At 36.7% G+C, this 13,229-nt stretch overlaps 1 protein-coding gene across 1 annotated transcript in view; it reads right to left on the bottom strand.

Annotated features, from left to right (window-relative positions):
• Positions 1 to 4,240, bottom strand: part of mgat5 (alpha-1,6-mannosylglycoprotein 6-beta-N-acetylglucosaminyltransferase) — a 76,638-nt gene extending 72,398 nt beyond the window's left edge. Inside the window, exon 1 of the mRNA XM_067395945.1 lies at positions 4,071 to 4,240. The gene's annotated coding sequence lies outside the window, so the exon portion shown is untranslated. The remainder of the gene's footprint in view (positions 1 to 4,070) is intronic.
• Positions 4,241 to 13,229: the final 8,989 nt, after the last annotated feature.

Here is a 13,229-nt window from a genome sequence, read left to right as displayed (position 1 = left end):
GTTTGTGAATATTTTAAATAAAAAAGGAAAAACAAAATAATAATCCATCTGTCATAGTGTTATTGTTGCTGCGTTCGGCGTACGTGACACGCATGACGCGTCGCCATGGAAACAATAAGGGCAAACGTTCTAAAATAAAGGTCGCCTTTAAAAAAACTCACTCTGGGGGGTCAGTTAAAATATTTTAAACTCACGCTCGAAAGGGTTAAAGTACACAATGATGCTGCCAAAACGTCAAGGATTCAATTTTCTTTTTTTTTTCTCTTGCAAATTTTTTGTTTTCATATCTTAGCATTTACTGCACTGTTCTTCCTGTTGGTCTTACTCCAGGCTTTTCATGTAAGTAAAGTTTGTTTGTTTTTTGTTTTTCCTCGATCCAGTCACTGATGCCAGAAACATTCTCAAAGAAATTAACTATATCTCGCAAAAACTTGCAAATTACGCAAGCGAAGATCTGTCAGAAGAATTTAGTTTAGCTTTAGAGAATTGCTAATAAACACATACTGATCTCATTAAAAGAGTTATGTATACAACTATGCTGTTAATAATAAGTAATTTCCAATGCATAGAACACACTGGAACATGACAGGGAGATGCCTTTAGAACATTCTTAACAGTTAAAGTATTAGTTCACTTTCAAATAAAATGTTCCTGATAAATTACTCACCCTCATGTCATCCAAGATGTCCATGTTTTACTTTTTCCAGTCAAAAATAAATTAAGGTTTTTGATGAATACATTCCAGGATTTTTCTCCATATAGTGGACTTCAATGGAGCCCAAATGGTTGAAGGTCAAAATGACAGTTTCAGTGCAGCTTCAAAGGGCTTTAAAAAAATACCAGACGAGGAATAAGAGTCTTATCTAGAGAAACGATCGGTCATTTTCTAAAAAAACCTTTATGTGCTTTATAAACACAAATGATCGCATTGCACGTGCTTCCAATTTTCCAATTATTCTTCAAAAAGCTTACGCTGTCTGTCCTACGCCTTCCCTATTCTACTTACAGAATGAACGCAGTTTGTTTTTTCCTGTAAGTAGAATAGTGAAGGCGTAGGACATACAGCGTAAGCTTTTTGAAGAATACAGAAAGCGGAAGCATGTGCAATGCGATCATTTGTGTTTATAAAGCATATACAGTTGTATTTTTGAAAAAATGACCAATCGTTTGACTAGATAAGACCCTTATTCCTTGTCTGGTATTGTTTAAAGCCCTTTGAAGCTGCACTGAAACTGTCATTTTGACCTTTAACTGTCTGGAGGCCAATGAAGTCCACTATAAGGAGAATAATCCTGGAATGTTTTCATCAAAAACCTTCATTTCTTTTCGACTGAAGAAAGAAAGACACGAACATCTTAGATGACTTGGGGGGGGGGGGGGGGCATAAATTATCAGGAAAATTTTATTTAAAAGTGGACTAATCCTTTAAGTAAAAATATAAAATGTACTTTAAAAAATTTACAGTCTTTCGCTTCTGGGGAAATGAAACAAAACTATTGATGACATCACCCTGAACTACACAGCTTGTTGAAAATACATGGCTTTTAAGTTAAGACCTGACAAGTTTACTAACTGAAATCACCATTGGTTACTAAACATATAATATAGGATTTTAGAATTGAGAAGTTTTTGTAATATGGCCCCAGGGCACGAATGACATCCTAAAAAACATCAAAATACAGAACACAACCTTTATCCAATCAGGAAGTTTTTAAAGGATTTTGCAACTGATATTTGACAACACCGCAAAAGTTGATCCCAGTGAGCGAGCCCTTTACTCTGGGCAAAAAAGGCCTTCTTGAGTTCCACACGCAGGCGAGATTATCCCTGCAGAGGCCTTCTGTCAGAACCATTTATTTCTGAATATGAAATGTGTTTTGTTTGCTTCCACATTTTTTTTTTAAGAAACATACGGTTAGTGTCAGAAACATTGGTTCAGAAGCCATTACATAATTAAAAATTACAAGTTTTTTTTTTTTTTTTTTAATAGAGCTACCAGCTTTCCAATGTTTTTTTTAAGAAACGTCTACCAGCTTTTCAACTTAACTGCCACAGCAATCCATTCTGAGGCAGGTAGTTTTAACTCTACCAGGGAAAAACAGGTTCTGAAGAAATATAAGTGGTGTTTTCAATGTAAACTTATTGCTGATGATCAGGTTTTCAAGACAATGCCAATAAATGTCAACTACACTTAATCTAGACATTAAAACAAAGGCCAAGTGACAGCCTCTTGTAAATACCTGCAGTGGAATCCAGGAAAACAAGCTAATATTATAGCTAGGTAATGTGGCTCATTCTAATTGGATGACATGTCATTTACATGCATAAAATAAAACCGCACACATTAAACCTCCAAAACTGGTAAAACAGTCAATCTTCTCATACCTGGAAATCAGTCGCTATTTATATTGTTCACACCCACTTTCCAACTACGTAAAGCAACCCACACATCCGTTCCACAAATTAGCTTGCATAAAGGTTCTCTTATACAGATTCAAGCAGTCTGAACATAAGGAACGCATTGTGAAATAAAGCAAACAGGGCGGAAAGGTAGGCAGTGCAGTCGAGAAGGAGGCAATATCGACTTGAAGTGAATGGTCAAGGTCAACGGCTATTCATTGATACCACAGATTAGATACTGTACTGACGGTCTATTTACAGACCGTCACATGTGAGATCATGCTCAGCCCAAGAACAGGAAGTTATAAAGGTATTTACAGCAATAAATCACTTTTTAAGAAGATTTCTGGGACTGATAAAACATGGATATTGTGCAAGTTATCTCAGTGTTTCTCTATCCTGTGAGGTCAACTCATTTAGACGTGGTGTTCGGAGTATAATTAATAGTCATTAACTGAATTTGAAAATAATTTTATTTTGTCTCTCAACAACAACCATAAAACGTATTGACAAGTATGCACTTACAATGGAAACTGATGGGGTAAGTGCACAATGGTGACTTTGAAGTGACTTAACATAGGCTGACATTGTTAGAAATACACCACATTACTGTCTTTCTGTGTGGTGGGACAGAAGACTAAACACATAAATATTAGTGTTATAAAACAAACACTTCAACTACACATTATTACATGTTGCAGTGTGTTCTGTGAAATCCAGAGAAAGACAGTGATACTTGATGCAGAACAGGCAGTTATTTTTCATAACTGGCAATGACATCTCAAAAAACTAACTGATGTCTATCTATAGGCTTTATGAATACTTCTGGGACTCAACCCTAAAACCTTCAGTTCATCACCTCAGCTTTCTAACTACTTCACTAAACGACCCAAAAATTACAATTAAAACTAGCATCAATAGCAGACCAAACTTAATACAGTTTAATTTTTAAAGGTCTAGGCTGGCAATCCAAAGGTTGAAGGTTTGAAAGAATTACTATGGTTGTACCATGGTAAAATGATCATGAACTTACTTTTTAACCATTTAAACTAAATTAATATTACATTCAAATACCATAGTATTTACATGGTACTCCAATGTACTTCAAATAATACAGTAGCATACGTAAATAAATAAAAAACATGCTAATGCAGAGTAATTTGTTGTATGTGTACATTTACAAAAATGTACAACCTGCGTATCATTGTACCAGAGTATTCTAATGTAATGTACCACATCTGATATAAAACACAGAAAAGTACGTTACTATGATGCGACCAGGATTGTTTGGTGTTATGGTACTATCATGTCTTTTTAAACACTTACCATTTTAGTACCATGGTATTCTCGGAAGTAGCCTACCTTAGAGTTCAATGTCAATAGCATGGTACAGGAATTTCAACACCATGGTACATCAAAGTACGCTGGTATTGCCATCACTTTACGACAGAAAAGCCACATTATGTTCCTTTAAGGGTTATTTGTAAATTTATAATCAAATCACTGATAAAACACCTAACTGATTTGTGATCGCTTGATTTTGGTGAATAAATAACACAAATAAACACGTATAACACATATGCGCGTGTTCCGCAGTGGACTGCAGCGCACCAAACGCGCCCCGCTTTCATTTCATACGCATTTATAAGGCAAACCAAACAAACACTCACCTGATTAAAGATTTAACGTGATGATATGTATGTTAAAGGCTGTAGAAAAGCCGGTGGTTGCGCTGTGATCGGCGTCGGTGTGGTTCCAGGCACCTGACAACGGTCTGTGTGTTTCGTTTCGCTGTCTGATCACATTCAACACAAAGAGCGTAAGACGCACAAGACACTGCAGGGAGCGGGGCGATTTTACCTACTAGGTTGAAAAACGTAAAACTGCGCTCTCGAAGGATCCCTAGCTTTGTAGGTGTAGGCCTAATCCTTTTTTTTTATTCTTTTTTAATTAATAATTTAAATTATTTTGTAAATTGATTTCAAATAACATAAAACTAAATTAATCTCACAAAATAAGACAGCATGATGTTCAAGACCGTTTTTCCCCAAATATAATAACAGTAAATGGCTGAAAAATGCCCCCAACATGACATGCATTCAAAATAAAAGTATCATAATAATAGTATCATAGAAGTGGTTCACGTGACTCCGAGTCTTTTGAATAATATCGATCTTTTTGAACAAAATCGATTTTGTCCGAATTTGTTAGAGTGTGGGCTACACGAGGAAAGTGAATTAAGATTAATCTGAGTCTCATCTTTGCGATGACTCGCTCTGAAGGTGAATTATTTTTTTGCCTGATAACTGATGATCCGGGTCTCGAATTCAACGGTCAACCGCCCATTTAAGGGGAAGATTATTAGAGAATAATGACTTAGGGCCTAAATGTCGGCCCGTTCCTCACACAAAACTTTGTATGATTTCTGTGGACTTGAAATATAGCTAGTCATATGGACTACTTTTTCTGGACTTGACATCTTTAGTCCATTCATTGTCGGGGTTTCTCCTTTTGTATTTCACATAGCCTAATAAAGAAAGTCATACGGGCTTGTAACAACTGGAGAGTAAGAAGGCTAAATGATGACAGTGTCATCATTATCATTTTGTAGTAAAATAAACATTTACTGTTGGTTTTGACATATGAGCTAGTGTTGGTGTATTCTGCCATCTATTGGAAATTCATGGACTTGCAGCTTTGGATTGCCATTTTGGATTGACCTCCAAATATAAAGATTAAAATCAATCTTGTGAAATCATTTAAATATAATGAGAGATTAAATATATATATATATTAACACCATAACGATTGATTTCTTAAAGGATTTGTTCAGATTCATTATTTACTCACTGTCCAAAACCACAACTATTTTTCTTCCGTGGAACTTCACGTTAATGTTGAACGAAATGAGGATAAGTAAACTGTGACGGAATAGTAATTTTGGAGTGCCTAAGACTGATTTTTAGGCTTAAATTGGGGCCAATTTAAAAGTTAAAAGATTAGTCCACTTTCAAATAAAATAAAATTTTCCTGATAATTTACTCACCCCCATGTCATCCAATGTGTCCATGTCTTTCTTCAGTCGAAAAGAAATTATGAAAACATTCCAGGATTAGGCTATTTTCAAAATTAGGTCAAAATTATAGTTTCATTGCAGTTTCAAAGGACTTTAAACAATACCACACGAGGAATAAGTGTCTTATCTAGCGAAACGATCAGCCATTTTCGAAAAAAAAACAAAACAACTGTAATTCTTTATAAACACAAATGATCGCCTTGCACGTGGTTCCGCTTTCCGTATTCTTCAAAAAGCTTACGCTGTATGTCCTACGCCTTCCCTAAATCAATTTACGAAAAAAAAAATGGAACTGGGCTGCATTCGTTCCGTAAGTAGAATAGGGAAGGCGTAGGACATACAGCGTAAACTTTTTGAAGAATACGGAAAATGGAAGCACATGCAAGGCAATCATCTGTTTATATAAAGCGGTAACACTTTACAATAACAGTACATGAATAACCATGAACTAATACCTAAATTAATAGTTACTTCCACATGAACTCATGATTAGATAAGATATGAACTAATCATGAACTAATGAAGAGTGATCCTTAACTACGACAGGAGTCATAAGGATTCATGCATGAAAACAGCAGCCTTAACTACGCATTAATACATGTTTGATAATTAATGCATTAATTAACATTTAGGGGTAAACTAAATAAATCAGCCTCCATAAGAGTAAACAAGAAGTACTCTGAATTTGAATTAAACGTGATTTAATACTGTCATAATTTACACTGTAATATCATAATCTGCCATCTGCAGCTTTGTGACAAATAATTGCAATGGCACATGATTATTTAGCCATTAATTACATAGATCTGTCTAATCAAATGTGGAAAATAGACTAACTACCACTAATAAATTTAATTTGATCTAAACTGTTTTCTGATTTTTACAGTTCATTTATATTTAGTCATATAGCTAAATAGTCATAGTTTATTCCCGGAACTAAAGTATGAAGGGTTTGTTTCTGGCGGGACACTCATTAGTGGCGCACGCAAGGTGTTCTCTTGGCACGTTTGTTGTGTTGCTGGCATTATAAACTAATAAATGTATTGACAGCTTTGGTAAGCCGAATTAATAATTAAAGACATATTTACATGTGTGTTTTATTGGGATTTTCAGGAGGTTATGTGCAGTTATTAACTGTATTTGTATTTTGTCATTTAAATGTATATGCTTTGATTAGCATTAGCTTGTGGACATGCGCTATTTTACATGTAAATGTGCCTTATGTGTGTCTTTACAGGTATGTTTATGGCTTGCTTTCAAGTCCATATATGTTTAATTAAATAAATAAAAATAAAATACAAATACTTTTTATTTTAGTTTTTTTGTACAGAAACAGAAACTGTTTAGGATGTAAAGGAATAAGGATGGCACTCTAGTGTTTATTCATATATTAGTTAATGATGTGTGATATGTGCATCATGTCATGACTTTACTTGAGGGGGCACAATCATAATTAACTCATTATTAACTAAGCATATACTAACATCAACTAATGGTTTGTTAATGTATACTTATGTCATGACTTTACTTGAGGGGGCGCAATCATAATTAATTCACTGTTAACTACTTACCAAATTCAGCTCATGATTATCATTAACTTACTATCAAATACACATGTACTAACACAACTATATAAGTATTCAGTCCAGTTAAGTGATGTTGTGTGACTTTTCATAAAGTCAGAGAATGGAGGTACAGTATGATCACGGCCTGCGTCTGGATGGAGAGTGAACTTCTGAATCTGATCCCAGCAAACCTTCCCTGACCTTAGTTCATGTTTCCTGTTTGGTTATTTTTTTAGGAACCGATTCCTCAGGAACTGATGTAAGTCACAGTAGTTTAGTTTGATAGGAAAGAATATCACAAAACTAATTAAGACCTTTTAAGATAAATTAATAGTTTATTTAGTATTTTATATGTTTACAGTTTTTTCCAATTGCTAACACACTAAAATGACATGCACAGCACAATTATTTAAACTGACACACAGAGAGCAAAACTTCTTCTCAAGTCTCCAAAAGTCTAAACACCTTTTCTGTTTTACACACATTTTGCATTTCAAAATAGCACTTTTTAAATTCACTAAATACAGTTCTCTGCATAAGACACAACAATCTGACATAAAGTCACATGGTTGCCATTTCAAAACACTGCCATTCAAAATGACACTACATGAGCTAATTGGCCAATTACATGTGCCACCTGGCCAAACACCTCAGTGGTTAATTGTTAACACTTCAATCAGGATGTAAGCACTATGAAAAGATCACAGGTGAGAACCTTTTTTTTTACAACAACAATGGAAGACATTGCAGAGAGAGGAAGAGGAAGAGGAAGAGGGAGGTTGAGAATAAGAGGGGGAGGAAGAGTGAGAGGTAGGGGTAGAGCAGGTAGAGGAGTTCATGGCCAAAGAAGACAAACACTTTCAAATGAAATCAGAGCAACCTTAGTAGATCATGTCATCAACCATGGGTTGACAATGCGTGAGGCTGGACAGAGAGTGCAGCCAAACTTGAGCCGTTTTACTGTCGCCTCTGTCATCCGGACCTTTAGACTGGAGAACCGGTATGTAACCAAAATTTCATGTAGTACACATGTAGTATACCCCATGTCATAGTGTATCAGTTGGGTGACACCTGTTTACTTAGTGTATGACATCAGCCATTCATGAACTGTACAAGTTTCCTGTACAATGTACTCTACTGTGGGGGGAAATATTTAGGCTGCATTGTCCAAGCCCTATATATATTTTTATTTTATTTTTTCTAATGGACTGAGAGACGACACCATGGTGGAGGAAGGGGCCAAATGTTCACCGGGGTACAGGAAGCTGCCGTTGTAAACTTGGTTTTGGAAAATAATGAAATCAGATTACGAGAAATTCAAAGCCACATCATCCAAGACAACACCTTATTCAACAACATTCAACGAGTTAGTCTGTCCACATTGGCTCGCATTCTCAAGCGAAACCAAATCAGAATGAAACAACTTTATAAGGTGGCGTTTGAGAGAAACTCTCAAAGAAACAGAGTTCAGACAAGCATATGTGGATGTAAGTACTATATTGACTGCAGTACACTACACACAACATTGTTTCCCAGTGTACTGGATAACACCATATTGAGTGATTTTTGTTCTTTGTTTTCAGGGAGTACTGGAAATGGATGCTCATGCAATCCCACATGAGTTCATCTTTATAGATGAGGCTGGGTTCAACCTAGCAAAGACCAGAAGAAGAGGGAGAAACCTCATTGGCCACAGAGCCATTATAGATGTTCCTGGCCAACGTGGTGGGAACATCACAATGTGCGCTGCCATCTCCAATATGCATGGTGTCCTCCACCGTCATGCCAAACTTGGACCATACAACACAGCCCATATTCTCACATTTCTGGACAGACTTCACAACATTCTCATACCACCAGAGCGTATGAATGATGCAGACCATCAAAGAAACCAGTACGTTGTAGTATGGGACAACGTGAGCTTTCATCGTGCAGCCCCAGTCCAAAACTGGTTTGCTGACCACCCAACATTTCTCGTGCAATACCTCCCACCATACTCACCATTTCTGAACCCCATAGAAGAATTCTTTTCGGCATGGCGGTGGAAGGTATACGACCGGCAGCCCTTTGTGCGCATGCCTCTTGTGCAGGCCATGGAAGAGGCATGTGATGAGATTGATGTGGGTGCAATTCAGGGATGGATAAGGCACTCAATGCGCTTCTTCCCTCGATGTCTGGCAAGGGAAGATATTGCCTGTGATGTTGACGAGGCGTTGTGGCCAGACCCGGCTGTGCGGCAAGATGCTGCCTAATTATTTTTCTTGCCTTTTTTTTTTGTTTGTTTTTTTTACTGTAATATATTTTTTTTCAGAAATTTTCTTTTTCAGTTTACTTTTTTTGTAAGAGAATTTTTGTTCAGTCCCATGTAAATATATCTGCTGTGCTTATGTTGTACTGACTTGTTTACTGTAGTGAAGGAAAAAAAATAAAAATGTTGCAACAAGCATGTGTGTGTATCTGCAAATATTTCTGTGCATGTGAACAATCTGATACATATTTTAGTATTATGGCAAAGCATACTAAAGATGGGGGTGCTTTTCATTATGCCCAACAGTGTGTAGGTGGTTAGGCAAAAATCTGGTAATATGAATGAAGTGTGTGCCATTTCATGCAAAAGTTTGATTTTGATAATGCTCTGTGTAGTTTCGGTTGCAGTGCTTCATTTTGCAGGATATATGAGGTATTTTGCAGTTTGGGTGTGTGGTTTTGTGAATTGTGTTAAGTGTTTTGATAAAACCAGACTAGTTTGAAAAATTGTGTGTTAGTAATTGGAAAAAACTGTAATAAGGAGGGTCAGTGAAAATAATGGCAAACTAATCCTGTGCCTTTCAGTAATGTTTATAATGAAGCTGCGGATGTCAATAGTTTAAATTCTGACAATAATAAATTGTTTAAATTTATTTCAAAGTCCAAATATGTATTATTCCTTCTTATAGAGACGGTTTGATTTAGTTTACCCTAAATGTTAATTAATGCATTAATTATCAAACATGTATTAACGCATAGTCAAGGCTTCTGTTTTCATGCATGAATCCCTATGACTCCTGGATCACTCTTCATTAGTTCATATCTTAACTAATCATGAGTTCATGTTGAAGTAACTATTAGTTTTTTCCAATTGCTAACACACAATTTTTCAAACTAGTCTGGTTTTATCAAAACACTTAACACAATTCACAAAACCACACACCCAAACTGCAAAATACCTCATATATCCTGCAAAATGAAGCACTGCAACCGAAACTACACAGAGCATTATCAAAATCAAACTTTTGCATGAAATGGCACACACTTCATTCATATTACCAGATTTTTGCCTAACCACCTACACACTGTTGGGCATAATGAAAAGCACCCCCATCTTTAGTATGCTTTGCCATAATACTAAAATATGTATCAGATTGTTCACATGCACAGAAATATTTGCAGATACACACACATGCTTGTTGCAACATTTTTATTTTTTTTCCTTCACTACAGTAAACAAGTCAGTACAACATAAGCACAGCAGATATATTTACATGGGACTGAACAAAAATTCTCTTACAAAAAAAGTAAACTGAAAAAGAAAATTTCTGAAAAAAATATATTACAGTAAAAAAAACAAACAAAAAAAAAGGCAAGAAAAATAATTAGGCAGCATCTTGCCGCACAGCCGGGTCTGGCCACAACGCCTCGTCAACATCACAGGCAATATCTTCCCTTGCCAGACATCGAGGGAAGAAGCGCCTTGAGTGCCTTATCCATCCCTGAATTGCACCCACATCAATCTCATCACATGCCTCTTCCATGGCCTGCACAAGAGGCATGCGCACAAAGGGCTGCCGGTCGTATACCTTCCACCGCCATGCCGAAAAGAATTCTTCTATGGGGTTCAGAAATGGTGAGTATGGTGGGAGGTATTGCACGAGAAATGTTGGGTGGTCAGCAAACCAGTTTTGGACTGGGGCTGCACGATGAAAGCTCACGTTGTCCCATACTACAACGTACCGGTTTCTTTGATGGTCTGCATCATTCATACGCTCTGGTGGTATGAGAATGTTGTGAAGTCTGTCCAGAAATGTGAGAATATGGGCTGTGTTGTATGGTCCAAGTTTGGCATGACGGTGGAGGACACCATGCATATTGGAGATGGCAGCGCACATTGTGATGTTCCCACCACGTTGGCCAGGAACATCTATAATGGCTCTGTGGCCAATGAGGTTTCTCCCTCTTCTTCTGGTCTTTGCTAGGTTGAACCCAGCCTCATCTATAAAGATGAACTCATGTGGGATTGCATGAGCATCCATTTCCAGTACTCCCTGAAAACAAAGAACAAAAATCACTCAATATGGTGTTATCCAGTACACTGGGAAACAATGTTGTGTGTAGTGTACTGCAGTCAATATAGTACTTACATCCACATATGCTCGTCTGAACTCTTTGTTTCTTTGAGAGTTTCTCTCAAACGGCACCTTATAAAGTTGTTTCATTCTGATTTGGTTTCGCTTGAGAATGCGAGCCAATGTGGACAGACGAACTCGTTGAATGTTGTTGAATAAGGTGTTGTCTTGGATGATGTGGCTTTGAATTTCTCGTAATCTGATTTCATTATTTTCCAAAACCAAGTTTACAATGGCAACTTCCTGTACCCCGGTGAACATTTGGCCCCTTCCTCCACCATGGTGTCGTCTCTCAGTCCTTTAGAAAAAATAAAATAAAAATATATATAGGGCTTGGACAATGCAGCCTAAATATTTTCCCCCACAGTAGAGTACATTGTACAGGAAACTTGTACAGTTCATGAATGGCTGATGTCATACACTAAGTAAACAGGTGTCACCCAACTGATACACTATGACATGGGGTATACTACATGTGTACTACATGAAATTTTGGTTACATACCTGTTCTCCAGTCTAAAGGTCCGGATGACAGAGGCGACAGTAAAACGGCTCAAGTTTGGCTGCACTCTCTGTCCAGCCTCACGCATTGTCAACCCATGGTTGATGACATGATCTACTAAGGTTGCTCTGATTTCATTTGAAAGTGTTTGTCTTCTTTGGCCATGAACTCCTCTACCTGCTCTACCCCTACCTCTCACTCTTCCTCCCCCTCTTATTCTCAACCTCCCTCTCCCTCTTCCTCTCCCTCTCCCTCTCCCTCTCCCTCTTCCTCTTCCTCTTCCTCTCCCTCTTCCTCTTCCTCTTCCTCTTCCTCTTCCTCTTCCTCTTCCTCTCTCTGCAATGTCTTCCATTGTTGTTGTAAAAAAAAAAGGTTCTCACCTGTGGTCTTTTCATAGTGCTTACATCCTGATTGAAGTGTTAACAATTAACCACTGAGGTGTTTGGCCAGGTGGCACATGTAATTGGCCAATTAGCTCATGTAGTGTCATTTTGAATGGCAGTGTTTTGAAATGGCAAACATGTGACTTTATGTCAGATTGTTGTGTCTTATGCAGAGAACTGTATTTAGTGAATTTAAAAAGTGCTATTTTGAAATGCAAAATGTGTGTAAAACAGAAAAGGTGTTTAGACTTTTGGAGACTTGAGAAGGAGTTTTGCTCTCTGTGTGTCAGTTTAAATAATTGTGCTGTGCATGTCATTTTAGTGTGTTAGCAATTGGAAAAAACTGTAATGCTACAGAATGTTTATCAAAATAAAACTGATAAAAGAAAGTGGAGACAATTTATACACAAAAGGTAGCCTTGTTATCACTTTCCCAACATTTTTATTATTATTCTTATAAGTAGGATAATGTAAAGGTTTATGGAGTGGCCTGGATGGATATGGGACTTCCTGCCTGAAACTGTGTCCCACACCAGCATTATATTATTGAATATAAACAGCTGGAAAATTGACAGTGTGCAGTTCTATCGATGTTTTGACTTTCAGACAGGCAAACTAAAACAATTAAAAACATTTCTGTTAATCAAAATAAAGCTGAAATAAAATATTAGCTGAAAAAAACAATGTGTAATATTATATAGTTTACTATTTTTTATGTTTATTTTAATTAGAAAGTCTATTTGTACATATTGTCTATTTTTTGCACTTTTAAAAATGTTTGCTGCTTATGTTTTTTTTTTATTACTTTTATTCTACCTTTAACTTTTACAAAAGCTGTCTCTGAGAAACGCATGATAATTCCAATGTACCTGTACTGTAATGTACCTGTGCAAATGGCAATAAACTTTAAACTATTGTTCT

The sequence above is a fragment of the Chanodichthys erythropterus genome, chromosome 10 (assembly GCF_024489055.1).
Source record: "Chanodichthys erythropterus isolate Z2021 chromosome 10, ASM2448905v1, whole genome shotgun sequence".
Taxonomy (NCBI): domain Eukaryota; kingdom Metazoa; phylum Chordata; class Actinopteri; order Cypriniformes; family Xenocyprididae; genus Chanodichthys; species Chanodichthys erythropterus.
The sequence above is the reverse complement of the archived record's forward strand: the minus strand, read 5'-3'. Positions and strand labels throughout refer to the sequence as shown.